The sequence below is a fragment of the Malania oleifera genome, chromosome 10 (genome assembly GCF_029873635.1).
Source record: "Malania oleifera isolate guangnan ecotype guangnan chromosome 10, ASM2987363v1, whole genome shotgun sequence".
NCBI lineage: Eukaryota > Viridiplantae > Streptophyta > Magnoliopsida > Santalales > Ximeniaceae > Malania > Malania oleifera.
The window spans coordinates 51,523,387-51,548,363 of NC_080426.1; the positions used below are offsets into that span (position 1 = coordinate 51,523,387).

At 35.2% G+C, this 24,977-nt stretch overlaps 1 pseudogene; it reads right to left on the reverse strand.

The window, feature by feature from the left end:
- Positions 1 to 1,113: 1,113 nt before the first annotated feature.
- LOC131166256 (uncharacterized) lies at positions 1,114 to 11,184 on the reverse strand (annotated as a pseudogene).
- Positions 11,185 to 24,977: the final 13,793 nt, after the last annotated feature.

A 24,977-nucleotide genomic window follows, 5' to 3' on the forward strand; every position in this document is an offset into this window, starting at 1 on the left:
AATCTTATCACTTTCTAAATGCCGACTTTACAATTTTCAAAACAAACTTTAAATAAAGACTTACGACTCATTTGGTTCGTAAAATAGTTACTCGTTAAATAAGATGAAATATGGTGAAAATTTTGAAATTCGCACAATGTGCAGGTGATTACCTGACTTAAAGTATTAAAATTTAGTCTATACATCCCAAAATGAAGCGCCCAGTCTCAGTAACCCAACCATATATTTTGCGTTTGGAAAGAACATTATGCAGTCTAATCTCCAGACAGAGAAGTGATCCTTGAACATGTAACCTTCTAATTTGAGTGTAGCATCCCTAAATCTTTAACTAAACAAATGAAAAGACATCTTGGGCAAAAAGATAATAACAATAACAAATTACAAATAGAAAAATACCTAAATAGGATCAATTATTCCACGTAAAACTTAAAACCATGGCATCCATTGTAACATTTCATAATTGATGGATTCTAAACTGTCAAATTAACCTAAAACTAAGACAAAACCCAAGAACTTTGACTGCAACAATACACATTGCGAGTCAAAACCGTACAAAAGCACCATAGTGCATATTGAGCTTCTGGTTGGGAGTGATTTTCAGTCTTTTGGTTTGGGTAAAACTCAACATAATTTTGTAATACATTTTGTTCAAACTCATTCAAATTCAAATCTAAGACCCAAAATCCAAACTATCATACACACTGACCCTGTGTTTGGGAACATGGATTTCGAGATTTTGAATTTGTGTGGATTTAGAGAAAATATAATACAACAGTCTATTGAATTCTACTCAAATCCACGTAAATCCAAATCCAAACCTCGAAATCCATGCTTTCAAACATTGCCCGAGTTCTTTCAGATTTAAACTAATTGTCTCAAAAGACCAGAACCAATTCCAGTGGCCCATTCAATATTTCATTGTACCTCTTTAACTCTTTCTTACATCCCAACCCCTGAAGATCCAAGACGCAAGAAAGAGACAACTGCGTATGCTGATAGAGAAGCAAAAAATTCCCATCATCCGTTTGCTTCTACTAAATAATGAAAACCTACAACAGCTACTAAGTGACTCTTAACTCAAAATGATTTAAGTTCAAGAGTCCCCCCTTCATATGTTGAATGTAAAATTTATTTAGAATCAACAACCAATTCAACCATTGATCAGAAAATCACAATCTCCGTAATACAACCCATATTGATCAGAATGGACTGGAAACTCAATGAAACTTCAAAGCAGATACTTCTACTCCTGACCCATACAATTGTAATCAAGCCACCATGACCTGCCCAAATATCTCAATTCAGAGCTCATCTTCCATTCTCAGGTATTCCCCAATATCCCCCTGGTGAAGCACAACAATCCCATTTGGGTCCAACTTACGACAATCCTGGGTTGATTTTGCTGCAACTCCAAAACCCAGTGGCACATCAGACATTGAAAACACCACAACCCCATCCCCAGCCACAACATTCTCTGTAATCCTCCCCAACCCACCTTTCAAAACATGGTTTCCGTACAAAAAGGACATCTCTGAGGTCGGTTTGAGCCAGACCTTGTGCTTGGCATTTGCAGCCAATAGATCAAGTGCCTGAATCGTGAGGTGGAAGCTGCCACCCTTGGTGAACTTTCCAATGCAAGTGCCGAGAGAGACAAGTTGGGCCCGACTTACGTTGGTAGCTCGCTTGACAAGGGACTCACTCTATTCTTCTGGAGGCGAAAGCAGTAACGACCTGGATTGGCTTCAGGACCCTCATGTGAGGGCCTCTCCACTATGTTCTTGAGGTTGTTTCCAGTGAATTTGAAAATCTTCTCAAACACTGCTGTTGTCTCATTCTCATCTAATGGCCTCATCCTAGTACCTTCTCTATCTAAGGTTTTTCTCTCTCCTTTTGCCTAGACAAACCTGTCTGGTGAAGAACAATGTTTTTAAAGTTACACACATACCTCAATTTTTAGGTCTATAGACTTCAAAAAATTAGAAGCAGCATCCGTACCAACATGTGACACAAGGTTATGGCAATTTTTCAATTTTCAAAAATTGGGATACAACACAATGCTTATACATCAATTAACTGTCTCTTTTTTCTTTTAAATACATATTAAGACATGTTTTTCCTTTTATATGAAAAACAGAAAAAACTATTAGAACCTATTTGAGCAAAAATTAAGATGAAGTAAAGAGGAGAACAAAAAAAATTAAAGAGATTGTATAATTCGACTACAATAGTGAAGAGGCCAATAAGCATTTTATGTTTCAAAAAAATAAAGATAGACGCAGAATTTAAATCAATTCCTGATAATAAATGAGTTCAAGACTAAAGAGACCCCAACACTATGCAAAGAAATTGGTCTCTGCATAGAATTTGATGACATGCCTCCACTGAAATAAGAAGCAGGAAACAAACACAGCCAATGCTACTGAGATTTGAAGCATTAAACATTAAAGAAATGAATTATTTCAAATCCAAATTTTAAAGGAGAGAATATTCAAGTCATAAGAAGTAAGCAAATAATATCAGAACTGACCAAACAAAAAAATCTTTTTTCATTTTCTGAGGAATTGTCCATGTTTAAGAATGCATGTGAGGAACTAAACAAGGAGATGGATGAAAATCATAAATAATGGTTACAAACAAAAGATTTAGCTATATTAGGCACAGATATGTATTTAGGAATGTTTTTTACATCAATATATAAATTTAAGATGAATTGTAGGTTTTTACATCTGTTTGTGTACGTGTTTAATTCATGCACATTCTGAAAATAAATTGCATCTACAATCAACAATCAGAAATCACTCAATCAACATAGAACAAAATAATGTGAAAAAAAAAAAAAAAACAAATAGCAGAGTAAAAGTTGCAGAAGAACCAAAATTAGAACTCATTAGTTAGGGAGAGAGGGGTGGGCAGAGAGAGAGAGAGAGAGAGAGCGGAGGTGGATCCAGAAATTTTTGTCAGTGGGGAAAATAAATATATAAATAATAAAAATATAATATTTTTCTATTTTTTTCAAAGCAAGTCATTAAAATGCACATACATTCGCATTTAACACTAGTAATAATTAGTTCAAATAGCTTTCATTTAAACACCCCCCCCCCCCCCAAAAAAAAGAAAGACTTTCTAATTCTAGCATGTTATTGCAATTAATTTTTCCCTATTTTGTGTATTTTACTCAAAAAATCTTGGGTCTTTCATGTTTGCTGCCCTTAAGAGTAGGGGAAAAATAGTACATTCAGTGGGGGAGGCCCTTAAGTTTATCAAAAGCTTCTCTTCATTTTAAGATTTCAGTAGGGGCACCTGCCCCCTCTCAGCTCTGTGGGTCTGCAATTTAGAGAGAGAGAGAGCTACAGACACACAAAAAGACAGAAGAGAGATGAGTAGACGACTGAAAGAGCAATCAAAAAAAGGGATAGGCAACAAAGGTGAGAGGTTATTGTTGACTTTTTGAGTCTTATCCTGTTTTAATAATGACAAATCACAACATCTCAATTGTGCATTAAGTATATGAACAGGTTTAAGTTTCAGAAAGCACAAATGACCGATACAACATGGAAGCCATGAACCACTCAAATAAAGACATCTCTTGGAACATTCCATGGAAATCTGAAGAGCAAAGCTTGAAGACTTACATTTTTCAGTTGTAATGTATCTATGCTTCAATTGTGCATGCACATTTCATTTGATTTACTGTGAAGCTCTCAACCATGACCTTAGTTGAACCCTAGGCACTCTATATTTCATGAAAAATCATTTTACAAATGTGCAAAAATTATTTTAAGTGTAAAAATCATTTTTGGAATGAAAAACTTCAAAATGAGATTTTCAAAATTCCCTTCATGTTTCTGTTGTCGCATTAATGAACACTTTTCTCGATCAATCAGTTCTCTTCTTAAAAAATGTCCAACGTGAAAGTTGTGAGATTTTCTTTTAACTTTCTTGTGATACCAAGAACGTCCCATTTGGAGTTTCCTAGAAAACGTAATGCCCAAAATATTGAAAGGTGTCCGCAACAAAAAATTCCCTTCATCTTTCTGCTGTCGCATTGATGAGCAATTTTTTTGAACAATCAATTCTCATCTTAAAATATGTTCAACATGAAAGTTGTGGGATTTTCTCTTATCTTTCTTTTGATACCAAGAACGTCCCATTTGGAGTTTTCTAGAAAAAGTTATGTCTAAAATACTAAAAGGTATCCACAGCAAAAAACCCAGATTCAGTTGACTGAACCTCAGTTTAGTTAACCGAAGTTCATCTTGGTATGATCCGGTCGATCAGATCATCAGGTCAGTCAACCGAATTGCGCTAAATTGGAAAATCGCCTTGGATTCGGTTGACCAAACCTCAATTCAGATGACCGAACCTTAGTTCAATCGATCAATCCTCTCAGGTTTCGCCAATAACGGTCAAAAAATGGCCATAAATTTTGAAATTAAACATTATTTTATTCCCCAACGGTCATATAACAGCTATATCTTGATTTTGCCTATAAATATCAAGCTTAAACACTTGGAGAAGGTTGATAATCCATCTTGAGAGCATACATGAATATTCTTTGATTATTGAGCTTCATTGAAACACTTTTTCACTTCATTTTCAAATTTCTCCTACTCTTGTTTTGAAAATACATTTGGAGAAAATATTTTAAAGTACTCTTGAAAGCTTTGAGTATATTTTACACTCACATTTATTACATCAAAGCTATCTTACTTTTGATATTTCAAAAGTCTTTTTAAGAAAATCATTTTCCATACTCTATTGAGCTTCATATTTCAAATCATTTGAGAGTGCATTAGAAAAGATTTTTCGTTGTACTAATCAGCTATTGAAGGAGCATTCTTTGAACACCAAAAACGTATTTCCATTCATTTTTTTGCAGTTCTGGTTTTGAACCGTGCTAAGTGAGGGTATATCACTTGGAGAGGTATCTCCACCTATAAGAAGGGATTACGGTTTGAACCATACCGAGGGTATATCACTTGAAGAGGCTTCTCTGCCTGTAAGGAGGGATTGTAATGGCAGCTCCGCCTTGGTTTAAAGGAGCAAGATAGTGAAAATCCTCAGGTGGTTTGCTTGAGGTAAGGACGTAGGCGGAAATAACCGAACCTTGTAAATCACGGTGTCATTCTCTCTATCCCTACTCTTTTTAAATTTCCGCAAGTGCATATTTATATCTATTTTGAAGTGATTGTGGTATATGCTTTAAATTTACATTTGATATTGATTGGAAATCGGTCAAATAGTTGTTAAGTTTTTAAATACCCAATTCACTCTCCCCCCCCACCCCCTTCCTCTCGGGATAACACCAATCCTAACAGCTGCAAGAATTTGAGAGAGCTTGGAGGGGAATATGGCAACTATAAGAGAGTGTTTCGACAGCTGCAAAAGAGGACTTCGACAATTAAGGCTAGGTCTGGGGGCTCTAGAAATCGGCTAAGCAACACTCACAAGGACCAACTGACTAAGAAGAATTGCCAAAACGGATTTCACTGATGAGTTCTAAGGTCTTCAAAAGCTAGAACTTCCTTTCTAGTTCTAGGGCTCAAAGGGCTTCCTTTGTTCTGCAAAGGGTAATTGAAGTGCTAAAGTCTCGTACCAAAAAATAATAAAAATATAGTAAAATCTGTTCACAGCCATTAGGTTTCTAAAAATGGCAGAAAGCTTGAAAATTTAAGAATACTCTTATTTATAAACTTAATAATAAAAAATTCAAAAAATTAGTTAGCAGTTAAGCTCATGGATTTATTCTGATTAAAACATTTTCTTTCTTTTACATTTAATAAAGTTACATGAGAAAAGGCTCTTTTAGTAATTATGTGGTGTGGATAGGTGTAGTTTTGTTTTTCATGTTTTTCAATTATTAATATAAAAGAGGGCAGATCTAGAGCTGTACGCAAGGCTCTAGAAAATGCGACCACATTTTTTTTCTCACCTTCTCTTCTTCACTTCTTCCCCACCTCTAGCTTTACAACATGATATTAGAGCACTAATCTCCTTTAAATATAATTTATCTTAGTTGATTTCGGACACTTTGTTAATTCTTTTTGGGGGTAAAGCTTGTTGACATCCACCTCTCCTAGACCCCACTCAAAGTGGGAGCCTTGTGCACTAGGTACGGCCTTTTTGTTAATTCTTTATCACTTTTTTTTTCTATTTTTTGTTTTTTCACTTTAGCTTTCCTTAATTGGCTGTGCAGCATCCCTTGTTGGATGCAGTGTGGTTCGTCGGAGTTTGTTGAGCTGATGTCATTGCTTACTGGTTTGGGTCTACTACAGTTGTTTGGAAGTTACAATGGCTGGTTGCGGCATGATGATGTTGTTTCAATGTTGAATCTGTTCATGATTGATTGCTTTCAATCTTGTATCAATTTTTGCTTGATTTCAATTGGTGTTTGCTGACTCTTCTCATGTTCTTGCCTGCACTCGCTTCTAGTTGCTGCCAGCCATAATGCCCGTAGGCTGTAAGTGCTACCACGTCATAATTATGTGGCTGCATACTTTGTTGTGGTCTACCCTGATCTATGAGGAATGTGGTCGAGTAACTTCAGTTAAGTGGTTATAGCTACCTGTTGAAGTTCAAGAACTTTTTAAGGTATGTGTGCTATGTGTGCTGCCAAAGTCTGTATTGTCATTGTGTTGTTCATTCTCAATATCAGTGTGCGCTCATGGTAGTGTATTAGGGCTGATTTTGATGGCTTCTTCATAAAGAGCCTCAGCTAATACTGTCAACATACAGATCTATCAAATTGTTGGATCCTTTAACAACTTCTTATGGTCTCAGGCAATGGTTCTGTAAATTAATGCAAAAGGCAAGTCAAAGTATCTCCTACATCCTCCTCCGTCTCTAAACTCCAAAGATTATGAGGATTGGATGAAAAAGAATGGCATGTTGCTTGTGCTGTTGTGGAATAGCATGGAGACATGAATTGCTGCAAATGTTATGTTTCATAGAACAACCAAGGTTTGTACGAGGTGATTTTTCATGAAAGCATCTCACAAAATAACATTCAAACTTATGTTTTTGACTTGTTTAAGAATTTTTTTAAATAAAACCAAGAAGATAAGCCCATCAGTGAAGTATTACAACGCTTTGAGCGGTATTTTGGAGGAACTCAATATCTATCGACACTGAGATGATTACAAGGCAACCGACAAAGTTCATGGCTTCCAAGTTTCTATCTAGGTTGAGTCTCAAGCTTCAACCCATTTGTGATCAAATTTTTGCCGATGAATCCATACCATCCAAGAATAAAGCATATGCTAGAATCCAACGAATAACCAAAGATGGCTCTCAGTCTTCTTCTCAAGCTTCTTCCCATAATAACTTAGCATTGATAGCACTTCCTCAAATCATGGTAGCAGAGGTGTTAAGAGGACAAGGTTTGGATGGAGCTCAAAGGTAGTGTATCGAGGCAAGGAGATGGTGATTCTTGAATTTACACACATATGACTAGGACAATCATACTATTAAATTGTTGTTAAGATCTCTATGGGAAACCTACTTGGGTAATTAGTCTCTTGATGAGGCTAATGCTAGTGTTAACACTTCAAATGCAACCAGCCACTCTACTAGGGAGCTGATTACACAACCTACCATGTACCAAAAAGGAAAATAACAATCTTGTACCTATGTTCCACAACTCCAAGCTCAGTCTTTCTACATCTAGTGGCTAGAGCTACCATGGCTCATTCAGATGCAGCCGGGCTTCTTGCCTCTTTTGTTGGCCTAACAAAACTTAATCTCGGTTTTGATAATGACAAACAAAGGAATTTAATTGTGCTTTCAAGTGAATTTACAGGTATTATATCTTACAAGCACAATGGTTCATATTTAAAGCTTAAAAGCCATGAAGAACATAAGCTAAATGAAGATTGGCTAGAGCTTGAATGAGGATCAAACTTGAAGACATGAAGACTTGGTTAATATTTCATATGTAAAGTAATATGAGTCTTATGTAAGTACTTCTCAAGTTTAAGTTTGTTTAAGAAGCTCTTAGGATAAACAATTGGACTTAGAGACATGTTTTAACAACTTGAAAATACTTTTTCAAAGTCCAAATATCTTTTCAAATGAATACATATGATTTCTGGAATCAAAAATAAAAGGAAAAATGAATTTTAGAATGTTCGGGCGACTGAGGCTCAAGCTCAGTCAACCAAATATCGAAAATTGAACAACCTGGTCTGGCATCGAAGAGTTCAAGCAACCGGACACTTGGTTCAGTCGACCGAATGGTTATTGCTAATGATAAATCCCAGATAGTGTTGGTTTGGGCGACCGAACTGAAAGTTCAATCGACCAAACAGGTTCAGGTGACCAAACCTAAAATTCAGTTGACTGAATAGGTTCAGGCGACCAAACCTAAAGTTCAAACGACCAAAAGGCTACTTCCTGATTCAAAATTCATGTTTTCAATTGGTTCGGGCGACCGAACTCCCAGTTCAGTCGACCTAAGTGTGCGATAAAATTTGCGAACAGTGCAATTTCTTTCCGTTTTTTAAAGATATTGTTTCCAAAACTTGGGCAAACGGCTGGAATTCAAACCCATCTATTTAAGGCTAACCCTAATTGTGTTAGGGCAACCCAAAAGCTCGAAAATTCATTGATTTCATTCTTGAAATACTACTGTGCGCCGTTCATCTTCGCTTAAAGTATTTTCTAATTTTTGTTCTTCAATTTCTTATCTTTCAATCCAAAAAACCTAGCAAACCTTTTGAACTTCATAGAAAATTTATTGTTGAGAGTATTATAGTGATTTTAAAGTGTACAAATTCTGCTCTTTGTGGGAGTTTCATTATTGTACGAAAATCTACAACTGATTTACTTGTAAACGAACGATTTGGGTGTGAATCAGAGACAAGAAAGAGGGTTTTCTTGCTTGAGAGGTGCTCCACCTACTGAAAGGAGAGAGGTGCTCCACCTATTGAACGGAGAGAGTTAGTAAAATCCTCACAACGGGTTGCTTGAGGCAAGGACGTAGGCACGTTGCCGAACCTTGTAAAAAATCTCGATGTCATTCTTATCCCTTATCTTTTACTTTCAAGCACATATATATTGATCTTATTTGCTGTCAATGATTTAAATTTGATTTGGGAATACTGTGAATGATCTAATTTGATTTGTGGATGTCTTGAATGATTTAAATACCCATTGTGATCAAACTCTATCGTAGCTACAAATTCAGACTTGATTTAATTTGCTGGGATTGCTTGGTATTGGTTGATTAATTATTTAAATACAAGAATAAATATTTGTGTGGTTGAACATATTGTTATTAACATTAATCTACTAAGAATATTGTTAATATTGAGATTTGGTTTCATATTTAGGATTGTTGGTTGGTATAGTTGTTCGCTGAATAGATTTTTGTGGTGATTAAAGTATTTAGAGTGCATGGTAAATAAGTTTTAAAATTAATTAAGTTTCCGCACAAAAATTTTAAAATACCCAATCCCCCCCCACCCCCCCCCCCCCCCCCCCAAACCCCCCTTTGGGATTACACCTTCACTTTCATCTTATCTTCCTTGCCTTGGGTTATTGATTTTGGTGCCTCCACCCATATAACAAGTAGTCCTAATTTACTTCATTCCTTGAAACCTCACTACTTTACTAGCAATATTCTTATCCTATTTCCTCTATCTTATTATTGAAAAAAAAAAAAAGGCAACCCAATGCACAAAGTTCCCACATATGCGGGGTCTAGTGCAGACATGTATTTCCTTTATATTATGCGTGCTTAAATTTCCCTTGCACTTTATGTCCGTTAGTCAATTAAATAAATCTTATCATTGTCCTATAACCTTATTTCCTCTTCATTGTGTTATTTAGGATCTCCAGACCAAGAGGAGGATTGCTGGAGGGCTTAATAATGATGGTCTATACTATTTTTTTATGGTGGTGGTGATAGATCCAGTTCTTGTCATATAGCTTCCTCAATATCTACTCTTGGTGTCTCTATGGATCAATGGCATGTTTGTTCGGGTCATTCATCAATTAAAAACAGCAACAAGTTTTTCCCGTATTCAACTCTATTTCTCGTTTTGAGTGTTATGCGTGCCAATTAGGAAAGCAAATCAAAACATCTTTTTGTCTAGAGTCAAGTCTCAAAGTAAATCATTGTTTTCTTTTGTTTATTCATATATTTAGGGTCCATGTAGAGTCAAGAATTTGACTAGTCATCAATATTTTGCATCCTTTGTGGATGATTTTTTTGTACATGACTTGGATCTATGTAGCAAACAAGTCTAAATTTCTCAATTTATTTACTCAATTCTACCAAGAAACAAAAACTCAATTTAGCATTAGTATCAAAATCGTTCGATCTTATAATGCACTTGAATAGTTGAATTTGTTCAAAATGAGCTTCAATCCTTTTGCCAAAAGGATTATTCATGAAAGCCCATGTGTACATACACCTTGGCAAGTTTCAACAAACATGCAGTATATGGGGAACTTAGAGGACATTTTAACAAACATCCAATGGGCAGAAAGAGACATAGGAAATAAAAACCAAATTGAAAATAACATAGTTTTTGCTTGGGCTTAATGGCATATATAGGTCCCCAAAATTAGGGGCAGGTGATTAGTTTATGGACCATAACAAAACTAAGTAATAATATATCAAGCATCATCCGAAAATTCACATTAATTAATTAGTAGCAAGTAATCAATAATTCTAAATTCTCTAATTAATAGAGAACTAAAAAATCAGTTCATTCAAAAAACTGTAGCACTCGTACACTACCACCACTTGTTCTCTTTTCCTTTTGTATACTCCTGGTATAATATAACTCAATAAAATCATATCATGCAAAAAACCCAATCAGTTTATTCAAAAAACTACTCAAAGGAAAATAATGAGCTAACTTTTTTCGTAACACCCCAGTTATAGTTGAGAAGGAAGAAGATGCTCACCTGGGCTGAGGGGAAAAGAGGGCAGGAACTGCTAAACGTGGTTGAGAAGAGAAGGAGCTACCGCTCCAGTTTCCAATGGTCGCGCGCAATCGGTCCGTTGTGAAGATAACTCAAAATAGAGACAGAAGAAAGAGGAGTGGCGACGACGGTAGTGATTTGGCAAGCGCCGACGATGTTGGGCGAGGGACGCGAAGTCCACGAGAGAGAAGAACCAGAAGGTGTCGGGACTCGTAGCCTGCTGATGGTAGGGAAGCTTAGGGGTTTTGATATGTCCTTGAATTTAATATATATATATATATATATATATATAAATTCTGAAAAATTATGACTGGAATTGTGCTGTATTCTCGTTCTCGGTGCCTAGGTTGGCAAAATAGGCTAGCCGGTTAGGGTCAAGCGGATTGAACATTTGGTTGACTCGTTTATAAACGAGTGGCTATTATGTAAATTTAAATTTACCTGTTTAATAAACGGATCCTAAATGAATCACTGGTTTAAAAAATATAATTTATTTATTTTAAAATTTTTTATATAAAATAACATTTAAAAGGAAAAAAAATACTCCTTTATTTTATTTTTAAACGGGTCACCCGACGAGTGACTCGATCCAAACTCACCTAACCCGTTTAATAAACAGGTCGGGCCCGGATTGACCAGTTTATAAACAGGTTAACTTATACTAAATCCAAACTCAGTTACTTGGTTTAAACGGGTAAGTCACAGGCCACCCGTCAGGTTTCAACCCGTTTTGCCACTCCTATCAATGTCTCTCAACCAAAATTTATTGTCCATATATGGGCATAGAAGTACAAGATTTAAGCTCTCTATTTACAAATTTAAGGTAGTTCAAATCTTTTTTGCAATGGCAAGTGAGAGGTTTTGTGCATATGGTGGAGAAACAAGAATGGGGATAGGGTACCCCCAAGGTGTGGTTCAGGTGGTAGTGCGGACTGTGGGAGTGCCTCTCATGAGGTAAGGTGTTCAAACCCTCCCGGACTGGCTTCCACCCCTGGACTGCTGAATTTACCCTCCCTTTGAAGTTGTGGGGTCAACTTCAAGGGGCGTAAGATTAGTCACGTGGACAGTAAAACGGACACGTGAATACCCGGTGTGTAATCCAAAAAAAAAAGAATGGGATAGGGTTTATTCTATAATAAAAGCAAGCTGTTATTTTGTATTTCACAATGAGTGCAAAAGTATGAAATTTAATTATCGTTTAAATGAATGTACATATGATTAAATGGGATAGGATTATGTTAATAAGAAAAATAAAACCCATCATTCTAACTTTAAGGCAAGGTGGTAGTTTTTTGTGGTGTTTCATTGGCAATAAGATATAAATGGGATTGGATTTATATGAACATGACTTTGTCTCAACAAGCCCCTATGTCTGTTGTTTTTGTCCCACATTGGTAGAATACTTCCACATTAGTATAAAAGGTTGTTTTAAATTTTTTATATTATTTGTCCCACATTGGAGAGAAACGTTTTTTAGACTTGAGGTTGAAGCTATATAAAGAGCTCAACTCTTTAGTTGTAAAACACACTTCAAAGTTGTACTTTGTCAAGAAGTAGTGGATTGATTATCGGCGCCCGAGGACGTAGGTAATTTTATACCGAACCTCGTAAATTTCTTGTCTTGTTCTTTTTATTACTTTATTATTAGTTTCTGCATTGCTTTAATTTTCTTATATATTCAATATCAATAGTATTGGTGTTTGGCACAAGTGGGGTGCCCAACACAACAATTGGTATCAGAGCTAGGTTGAATAGTGTTGATATGAAGGTGTTCCTCTGTTAGGATCCTTGATTTCACGTTTGATGCCTAAGAAAGACCTTGTCTAAGTGAGTGCTCAGAGACCATTGCTGCTCAGTCGCTCCCTGGAGGTCGGCCTAGTCAAAGTAGAATTTCATAGGATAAAACATAGTAGACACAGTTGGTACATACTATTCATCTTAGGCTTTTTGTTTTGTTGGTTGCTATTGAATATATAGAAGATGACAGAAACTAGTGCAGCAATAGAAGAAACTCTGTCCATACGAACTGCAACCCCTTCAGCTTCGACATCATCATCGAAGACGATAGCTAATGCTCGATTTGAGGTGGAGAAATTTGATGGTACCAATAATTTTGGTATGTAGCAATGTGAGGTGATGGACATCTTGTATCAACAAGATATTGCTTTGGATGATAAACCAATAGATATGGGCGACAGAGATTGGGAAAAGATCAATCATCAGGCATGTGGTACGATTCGTCTGTGTCTCACCAAAAATCAGAAATATTGTGTTATGAGGGAGACATCTGCAAAGAAATTGTGTAAGACATTGGAAGATACATTTATGACTAAGAGTCTGGAAAATCAGCTCTATTTGAAAAAGAAATTGTTTCGCTTCTAGTATCAACCAGATATTTCGATTAATGACCACATAAATGCTTTCAATAAAATTTTGGCCGATTTGTTAAATTTGGATGAAAAGGTGAAAGATGAGGATAAAGTCATATTGTTACTGAATTCTCTCCCTGATGAGTATGACCATTTGACCACCACTTTATTTTATGGGAAAGATAAAGTTACTTATGATGCTGTTTGTACTGCATTGATTAGTACTGAATGTAGAAAGAATGATCAGAGGGTCCATAAGGAAACAGCAGAAGCACTAATAATAAGGGGACGTTCTCAGAGTCGTATGCCTGGAAGGAAGAGTAAATCTCATGAGAGGAGTAAATCTCATGGGAGACCTGCTAAAGATGAATGCGCCTTTTGTCGTGAGAGAGGGCATTGGAATAAAGATTGCCCTAAATTATGGTGAGTGGATTTTGGATTTTGGTTGTTCCTATCACATGTGTCCCAATAGGGAATGGTTTTCTAATTTTGAAGAATTAGATGGTGGGGTTGTTCTTATGGGAAATGATAATACTTGTAAAACAACTGGAATAGGATCAATACAGTTGAAATGTCAAGATGGAACTATTAAGACCTTGACTGATGTTAGGTATGTTCCAAGCCTAAAGAAGAATCTGATTTCATTGGGTGCCTTAGAATCTAAAGGGTTCACTATCACTTTGAAAGATGAAACCTTAAAGATTAAATCAGATACGCTGGTGGTGATGAAAGGAATAAGGAAAAATAACTTGTATTATTTACAAGGTAGTACAATTATTGGCTCAGCAGCTGTTGTTTCTGAGAAAAATGCAAGTTCAGATACAATCAAGTTATGGCATATGCGGTTAGCACATGCAGGAGAAAAATCTTTGCAACAATTAGTTAAGCGAGGTTTGTTAAAAGGTGCAAAGGTGTGCAAACTTGAATTTTGTGAGCATTGCATTCTGGGAAAACAAACTAGAGTGAAATTTGGCACAACAATCCACCAGACTGAAGGTATTTTAGACTACATCCATACAGATGTATGGGGGCCCACAAAAATGGCTTCGTTGGGTGGTATGCATTATTTTGTCACTTTTGTTGATGATTTTTCTAAAAGAATTTTGGTGTATTCTATGAAGCATAAAAATGAAGTGTGTGATATTTTCCTTAAGTGGAAAAAATTAGTTGAAACTTAAACTGGCAAAAGATTAAACGGCTCAGATCAGATAATGGTGGTAAATACACGAGTGACCCGTTTATGAAGATATGTCAGGATGAAGGTATTGCTCGACACTTCACAGTTCGAAATACACCACAGCAGAATGGGGTGGCAGAGTGCATGAATCGGACTTTGCTGGAGAAAGTTTGATGTATGTTGTCTAATGCTGGGTTAGACAAAAGGTTTTGGGCTGAGGCTGTTAGATATGCGTGTCATCTCATCAATTGTCTACCATCATCTGCAATAGAGGGAAAAACACCCTACGAGGTATGGTCTATAAAGCCTGCTAGTGATTATGATTCTTTACATGTATTTGGTACTATGACTTATTATCATGTTAAAGAATCTAAGTTAGATCCAAGAACCAAGAAAGCAATATTCTTGGGGATAAGTGCAGGAGTCAAAGGATACCGTCTTTGGTGTCTAGAGATGAAAAAAATGATTTTAAGTAGAGATGTATCTTTTGATGAACTTGCCATGATGAAGAAAACAATACACAAGAAGTCACGAGTTGAAGAGAAGACCAGTGGTACTCAACAACAGGTGGAGGTTGAGACAATTTTGGGAAACCTAGTGAAAAATGAGACTGCACATGGTAATTCTCCAATTACGGTGGGGAATAGTGTACAAGAAGAGGAGATTTCAATTCGAGAATCTTCACAGTAACAAGAATCAATTGTTTCTCAAAGGCCAAAACGAGAAATTCGAAAACCTGCTCGATATACTAATATGGTGGCCTATGCACTTTCAGTTGTGGATGATAATGTTCCTTACATTTTCAAAGAAGCAATAAGGAACTCTGAATCAGACAAGTGGAAAAAAGCAATGGATGAAGAAATGCAGTCTCTTCATCAGAATCAGACTTGGGAGCTAGCCCAACTGCCCAAGGGTAAGAAAGCAATTGGTTGTAAATGGGTTTATGTAAAGAAAGAAGGATTTTCATATGCAAATAATGTTCGCTTCAAAGTTAGATTGGTAGCTAAGGGCTACGCACAGAAGGAAGGCGGCATTGATTATAATGAGGTATTTTCTCCAGTTGTTAAACATTCTTCCATTCGAATTTTGTTGGCTTTGGTAGCACAATTTGATCTTGAACTAGTTCAACTCGATGTAAAAACTGCATTTTTACATGGTGATTTGGAAGAGGAAATCTATATGACTCAGCCAGATGGATTTCGGGTTGTTGGAAAAGAAAATTGGGTATGTAAACTGGGTAAATCGTTGTATGGATTAAAACAGTCTTCAAGACAGTGGTACAAACGACTTCATCAGTTTATGATGGGTTAGAAGTACATCAGAAATAAACATGATCATTGTGTTTATTTTCGCAGACTATAAAATGGATCTTTTATATATTTAATCTTGTATGTTGATGACATGTTGATAGCTTCAAAGAATAGGGAAGAAATCAATAAGTTGAAAAGTCAGTTAAAACAAGAGTTTGAGATGAAAGATCTTGGTGAAGCAAAGAAGATACTTGGCATGGAGATTCGCAGAGATAGAATGAGAGGAAAAGTTAGTTTGTCTCAGAAATAATATTTGAAGAAGGTAGTACAGAGTTTTGGCATGTCTGAGCAGTCAAAACTAGTAAGCACTCCTTTTGCTCCTTATTTCAAACTTAGTGCGGCTTTATCTCCTAAATCAGATGAGGAACGTAAGTATATGTCACAAGTTCCTTATGCAAGTGCTGTTGGTAGTTTGATGTATGCAATGGTTTGTACTAGACCTAATATTTCACAAGCTGTTAGTATGGTGAGCAGGTATATGCATGATCTAGGTAAAGGACATTGGCAAGCTGTGAAATGGATTTTAAGATATATTATTAATACGATTGATATTGGTATAGTATTTGAGAAAAATAATACTATTGATCAACGTGTTGTTGGATATGTGGATTCGGATTTTGCAGGTGATTTGGATAAACGTCGATCAACTACTGGATATATTTTTACATTTGCTAATGGTCCAGTGAGTTGGAGGTCTACCTTACAGTCTACCATTGCCTTGTCTACAACAGAAGCAGAGTACATGGCAGCTTCAAAGGCTGTTAAGGAAGCTATTTAGTTATAGAGTTTACTTGAAAATTTGGGAGTTGTTCAGAAGCACATGGTTGTATTCTGTGATAACTAGAGTGCTATTCACTTGGGAAAGAACCAAGTCTACCATGCACAAACGAAGCATATTGATGTTCGGTTTCATTTTATGCGGGATATTATTAATGGAGGGAAGATACTTCTTCAGAAGATTGCTACAATTGAAAATCCCGCAGATATGTTGACCAAGACTGTGACAACAATCAAGTTCAAACATTGTTTGGACTTGATCAATATCCTGCAAGTCTGAATAATTTTGGAAGGCGCCGATGATGTGGAACTTCAGAAGATGTTGGTGATTGAAAAATTTGTTGAATTTATCGCCAAGGTAGAGATTTGTTGTTTTTGTCCCACATTGATAGAATACTTTCACATTAGTATAAAATGTTGTTTTGAATTTTTTATATTATTTGTCCCACATTAGAGAGAAGTGTTTTTTAGACTTGAGGTTGAAACTATATAAAGAGCTCAACTCTTCATTTGTAAAACACACCTCAAAGTTGTACTTTATCAAGAAGTAGTGGATTGATCATCGGCGCCCGAGAACGTAGGTAATTCTATACCAAACCTCGTAAATTTCTTGTCTTGTTCTTTTTATTGCTTTACTATTAGTTTCTGCATTACTTTAATTTTCTTATATATTCAATAGCAACAGTTATAGTATTGGTGTTCGACACAAGTGGGGTGCCTGGTACAACAATGTCTAAAATAATTCTTAAGTAACTTTAGCATTGAAAATAAATCTGTTAAAAAGTCTTATGTATGCTGCTAGGAATATTTTAAATATGGAAAGACTTATTTAGGATCTATACTACAAGCTATCCTAATATTTGGGGGCACAATTAGGGATTAGGAAGTTAAATTATTTGTGAGTTCGGACCCTAAAATGAAGAAGGTGGAGATGAAGCTAGCTACATGGAAATCACTTTGTATGTTGCACATGGAAAGAGGGGAAAGTGGGGGCTCGCCCTAATCAAGAACATACTATCCAACCCACCTTTATATTTTATGTCCTTTTTCTCAACTTGAAATCTTAAGAAAGGACCAATATAATTCTCAAAAAATTTCTATGGGGAGGGCTTCATCTAATTCAGTGGCATAAGAATGAATAACAATTAGAAATGGACTTTAAAAATGTGTTTGATTTGATTGTTAAGTTAGGCTAAAAGTCCTTAGCTTATATTTGGTGCAACCCACATGATAGTTTTTATAGTCAATCAAATTTAATTCAATTCAATTTACTCTAGTCTTGCAAATCTTAGTCATCAATCAAACAAAAGTGCCCATGAATATTTATGATGGGAAAGACCAACTTATGCAAAAAGATTTTTGTTGTATATGTCGACAGAACTCTAACTCTTGGTGCCTAAAATTACATGTTTCTTCTTCTGCTCTTGCTCATGGCTCATTAAGGCTATACTAATAAGAGAATACATTTTATGGGTAAAAAAAAAACAAGAATCAAGATAGTGTCAAGGTCTCTCAATAGATTCTGAAATGATCAACGAGCAAATAATTGCATGAAATACAAGGATATTTCCATGTTGTCAACAAACAAAGAAGCTACAATAAATGAAGTTGCATATTAAAGGATCAATCTAGCACTCCTAGCCAAAACCTTGTTTTGTACATACTGAGTATCTCATAAGCATCTTAACTTGTTTGCCACCACTATAAACTATCTCCCCCCCCCCCCTTTCTTCCTTCCTTTTTCCAATTTTTATATGAATTTTAACTAGTTTGTACTTTTTTAATGCTAAAAAAATGATAAATTATGATGCCCTATTTTGAAATTGGAAAACATTGGGGAAAGAAAAGAATAATATTAAGAAATTCTCTTTTTCATGTTTGATTATTGAGGAAAGTGAGGAAGAAAATAAAATCAATAAATATAAAATTGATTTTATGCAACAATGACATGTGATTTTTCTTCATTTTTAAATTAAACAGGAATATTTTTATTTTTAAAAGTATTTTATATAGAGAGAAAATACCATGGAGAATGAGTTTCTTTCTTATTTTCTTTTATTTTCCTTTTCTAAAAAAATATCTTTAATTCAAAGGGAGCCTAAAAGAACTAAAGAAATTTTTAAGAGAAAATTTTATAAAGCAAAAAAAAAAGTATAAAATAAGATGAAATATAATAAAAATGATGAATTGAAAAAGGAAATACGAAAAATTAAAAGATGAAAATTTAGAGAAAAATGAAGACAAAAACTAAAAATATGAAAGGGAAACAATAGTTGTTAACTTATAACAACTTTACGGATTACGCCCCAAATAGAAAAAATGGTTTTATATTTATAAAAATAATCGGAGTCACCAATTTTTTATTTTCCTTTGTGGAACTTGGTCCTTATCTCGTGATCTTATTGAGGCTAATAATGAAACCTAAAATTCTCTAAATTGTAAAAGGTTGATATATATTTTCAATGTTTGAGTTTGGATATACAATTATGCACGCACAAGGCATTAACAACCCCCCCCCCCCCCCACACACACAATATACAGTCTTTTGTTAAACAATATCACTTAATATGTGAGCTTTCAATGTCGTTCTTTAATTTAACAATGTTTACCTCACGATAAAACTTAATTTTTTTATTTACTAAGTATTTAAATATTAGTGTTGGCCCTAGAGTCGAGTCTAAAAGGAGGATGGATGGACACTTTTGCATATTTTCACTTTTCTCTACAAAATATAAAACTTAGCAAGATACAAACTATTATATCACAATATGTAAAATATAAATAATGCACAAGACATAAAATAAAAGAGTGGAGAAGAAAAGCTTAACAAATAATTTTAACGTGGTTCCACCTCTTGCCCACGTCCATGCCTCGAGACACACTGAAGGATTCCACAATCCATTATAAGTCTCCTTCACTGGTGGAGAAGCCTTTACATACGAGAACAAATCCCTTTCGCTCACCAAGAGCCACAAGGTTCACCAAGAATCCTTGCAATTCGGTTCACCAAGAACCTTCAATCATGGTTCACCAAGAACTCTTTGCAACTCAGTTCACCAAGAACCCTTTGCAACAAGAAGATAAATTACAAACAAAACTCCTTGAATGAGCGAATATTTGATACAACACAAACTTCACACAAATCTCTCGAGTAATGAATCAACACAAGATTGAAGAGCAAGAGAGATTTTGAGCACTTGAAATGATAAACTAAATACAAAGTGCTTTTGAATGATATACTAAAGATGTTAATCACTAAGAATCATGTTTAAACAAGCATTTGGACTTGCATTTATAGGCAAAGGGGTGAACTAGCCGTTTTATGGTCGTTGGGTATTTAATATTAAAAAACTATTTTGAAAATTAGTCGTTTTTCGCCCATTGGTGTTTTGTTTCCAACTCAAACCATCGACAGTTTTTATGAAACCGTCAACTATTTTGCCTTGAAATTCTTCAACATGAAAGTTGTGACATTTTTTCTTAGTTTGTTGTAGGTACCAAGATCGCCCTTTTTGGAGTCTTCTAGCAAAAGTTATGCTTCAAATACTGAAAGGTGTTTAGGAAATTTGAGTGGTGCATAAATGATGTTTTATACCCAACTAGGACCAAGTTTTTAAAAGATTAAAACCCTAATATGATTTAAAACTTGTTCCTTATAAAAATACATTTGAGTAAAGGATATTTTTATAAAACTCTTGTTTGGACTTTAAAAACTCATAAGTATTGAACTTATGATTTGGTGATATCCTAAATACTTTTATGTTCTAGTATGCATATGCAATTTTCTCAACTCTTACTCAATAAACATGTGTTAAACAAAACTACAAGAGTTTCATAAAATACTATCTTAAACACTCCCCATTACATATGTTTCTATGTTAGCATTCATTGGTATGTGCTTGAGCTCTTCCGATTGAGTGTCCTTTTGATCTTTGCCACTCGAATGTCTACTCAGTTCGATCTGTGCCTTTGATCCAGTACTTTCATGTATTTGTCACTTGTACTTGTACTAACTTGATCTGCAAATATAGGTTCAACTTGGAACTACAAATATGTTAATATCATCAAAATACATTACATATAATTATATAACTACTAAGGCTAACAATCTCCCCCTTTTTAATGATGTCTAGCCTATTAAGATTTTACTTGATCTTTGCATTTGAGTTTGTACTTATCATAGTTTGATATGCAAAGATTAGTTTACCTAGAACCACTAATGGGTTGTTATTATCAAAACATGACAATTAGGATTATGTAGGCACAAAGGCTAACAATATCCCCCCTTTTTCATTATGGCAAACCATTGGTGTTTTTACAGGATATAATTTACAAGCTCCACCTTAATTTATGCATATTGTTGAATGAAAATTTTACTCCCCCTTACTATATGCATATAAAGCACAATTAAATCATTCAACTAGATATGTTATATACATTTGAGCTTTATAACACGCAATACAAAAATTAGAAAGTTCATTTAGATAAAACAACAAATGAACAAAACATTCATTAAAACATATTAAGTAACAAATCTGAACTTTTATTTAAATTGTTTTAAGCACTACTACAGATTTGCACTGAGAGGAATGGCATATTCTCAAGAGGGGGGTGAATTGGGTATTTAAAAATTCAAGGTCAATATACCCCTATTTAAAAATCCACAAGCAGTATTACACAACCTATGGTCTTTCTATAAAATATCAAATCCCACAAATGTTTAAAGCATGTATGTAAAGCAATCAATGCAATAAATAATCAAACATACACATACAGAAATTAAAGTGCGGAAATTAAATAGAGTATGGAAGAGAAAGTAGACACGATATTATTATCTAGGTTCAGTCAATTGTGCTTGTAACGCCCCAAAAAATTAATATGCATGGAAGTGTAAAAAAAGAAAAAAAAAAGAATTTTGAAGCAATGCTTCAGGATCAATTTAATTTGACCATTCTAGAGAGTTCTTTCCTCTCTCACGCCAAATCTCTTCCCTCATCTCACCATCTCTCCTTCTCTCTCCTCTATCTCCCTCTCTCCTTGATTACTTCGGCGAATCGAGCGCCGATCAGAGAACGGAAAATACCGTTGGATCTTTCATAGGAGCGTCATAGGCACCACTCCTGGAGTAAGGTAAACCCACTCTTTCTCCTCAATTCCTCTCAAATCTTCAACCTAACTGACGATCTGAAACCACCACGTGGTTTTAGGAGCATTTCTCTTCTAGTCTAGTGGAGTAGATTTTTGAACTATACTTTCCAAGCACCACTCCAAGGCTAGGGTAAGATTTAGAGAATTAAGCAAATTGGTTGTTCTTGGGAGTTTAATTGTTTATTTGGAGTTTATGGACCTAAGAAATGTTAAAATAGTATTTTATTTGGCATTGATTTGATTGAACTAGGGTTATTGAATCAGAGTTTGGGTGAGCGCCGCAGACATCTTTTTGGGGTTCCTGCTGGCGTAATTTTTAAAAACCAAGTAAAGGGAATAGATTAAGCTAGTAATTTTGTGACTCAACTGGTTAAAATGGAAACTATATGTGTGAGTATATATATATGATTATCATGTGGGTTTTGAAAAGCCAATCGTTTGAACAGTGATTTTGAGCCTAGGGTTGTGTTATTAGTTATTATTTGCGAAAATGGAATGATTAAAGTAATGAATTTTCTGGATAAATTGTGGAGATAATTTAACGTGTATTTTTAGTAAAACAGATGATGAACATAGGTTAGCTTATTATTTTAAATGATATAATTATGCATATTATTCAAATCGTGTGGCATGAGTAAAGTGAATATACTGTGTTGAATTATGATATATTTATGAGATGTTGGAAATACTGAAATGTGTTGAGAATATATATTGTGTGTGATTGTTTAAAACAAAGCTAAATGTGAATGTTAAATTGCAAGTTATGGTTTGAGAATTCTGGTGGACCATAGTAGGCATAGTATTATTGCGCGTGATTATTGAAGAGCTAGTGCACCCACACGTCTTAGAAAGAGTGTGGAGACGGGATGGTCGATTGTGCTGAGAAGGGTAGAGTCCCCTTGGAGTCTAGACCAGTATGGGAACAAGTAATCTGACTTATAGACTGAAGAGGTTGTTATTGATTTAACTATGGTGGGGTGACCAGGGTTAAGTCCAGCCTACAGGCCGCACAATCCATCATGGGGGGAAGCATGATAGTGTTTATCCATCTGGTAGTGAGTTCTAAATGCATAATTATAAATTTAACCAATGTATAACATGAGAATAGTGTATGTGAATACAAATTATGTGATGTGAAATGTGGGAACATATTATGCGATTTAATATATTATGCGATGCGACATATTATATAATGACAAATGTGAAATGAGATTACGTGATGTGCAATACTGAGAAATGTGAGAATTGAGATCATGAAGAGATGAGTATTATGGAGATAATAGATACAGAGTAAAGAATAAATGTATTATATATTGTAGTATTATATGTATTTGGGGCAAGGTAAACTCTCAATCTGAGGGCTTGCTGAGAAAGCCGAGTGCCCTGATAGGTATCAAATGTAGCCATACTAGGCTACATAATGTATTAGGGTAGAGGGAAGCTCTTGTATGGGTGGGTAATCTTCCCTATCCTTAGGAACCTTTGCTGATAAATAATTGTGTGAATGTGTGTGAATACGAGACAAACTATCCACCTGAGGGCTTACTAAGTAAGGTAAGTGCCCTGATGAACATCAGTTGTAACCATACCCGGTTGCATAAGGTATCAGAGCAGAGGAGTGTTACTTGTATGGGCAAGTAATCACCCCAATCCTTGGAAAACTCTCATTAATAAAATACACTACATGTGTGTGAGTAGGGATAGAGAATGATTTCATAATTGTGGTTTAATTTGTAAATGATGATTATATTTAATACACAAACCTCATGATAGTCACACACTGGTATTAATATATTGCGTCTTACTAAGATGTGTCTCACTCGATATGAATTTCATTTTTTTCAGGACCTTCGTGTGATCGAGCTCAGTGAGCTAGAGGCTGGGTTTGTTGGCATAGCATTTTTGTGAGAGAGTACAGATCTTGGATGTATTTTTGGGTTTATGTTTTAGTTTTCTAAAAATATATATGGATACTAGATGTTGGGAAATTTTTGGGATGTTTATATAGAACTCCGATATATTATTGAGGATGTTATTTATTTTTTCGCTACGTGATTGAGGTTATGGTATCAGACATAGGTGATTGGATCACATCACACCCCGAGCCCCACCTGGCGGGTTCGGGGCGTGACAGTGCCTACGTCCTTACCTTGGGCAAACCACCCAAGGATCCCACTATCTTACTCACTTAACTGGGTGGAGCGACGCTGTTTACAATATTCCTTACAGGGTAGAGTCCTCCTAGCTCACTTATTGGGCGGAGTCAAACCGTTTCTCCTTACAGGGCAGAGTCTCCCTAGCTCACTTACCGAATGAAGCCAAACAGCTTCTCCTTATAGGGCGGAGTCTCCCTAACTCACTTACTGAGTGAAGCCAAACTGTTTCTCCTTACAAGGAGGAGTCTCCCTAGCTCACTTACCGGGTGGAGCCAAACCGGTTGCAAGTATAAATTTTTTGTACAAATAAGTGCTTCTAAAGCAAAGATGTACAATTTAAAGCTCTAGATGCACTCTCAAATGATATGAAGTTAAGCTCAGTAAAGTAGGTGTATTTTTCTCATAATGTTTTTGAAATATTTGAACAAGATATATATGATAAAAACTTCAAAGATTCAATCCTAATAAATATTTTTCCAAAAATATTTTTCAATAAAAATGTAGGAGAATATAGAGATTTGCTTTCAAATGTTTTTTGCAAAATAAGATATATCTATGGAAGCACAAGTGCAAAGAGGCTTTTCAAGCACAATATATATTAATGTAAATATGTGCTCAAGCCCTTTTGAATAACTCTCAAAATTTCTCCAAAAATAATTTGTGAGATGAAAGAGAGAGGAGAAATTTGATGTGTAAAACAAAATCTTTCAAGCAATGTATATGAGTTTATATATGCTTAAGATTTTTTAAAAATAATCTCAAAACAATTTTCTCCCAAGAATATTTTTCAAAATGAAAGAGTGAGAGATTTGAAAGTACAAGCACAATAAATATTTTAAGTGCAATAAAAAAAATGTTCTCCAACAATGATGTTCAAAATAAGAGTGTAGGAGAAACACTATGTTCTCTCTCAAAAGTTTTTATTAAAGTAAAGTGAGTGGGAGAGAGTATAGAATTTGCCCCAAAAAGATTTTTGCGAATGAATGTGGGGGTAGAGCTTTGATTTTGAAAGAAAAATGCCCAAAATATTTAAGAGGATTTTCAAGCTAATCAAAAGTATTAAATGTGCTTTAGAATAGACTATATATGGAGCTCTCAAAATTTTTGA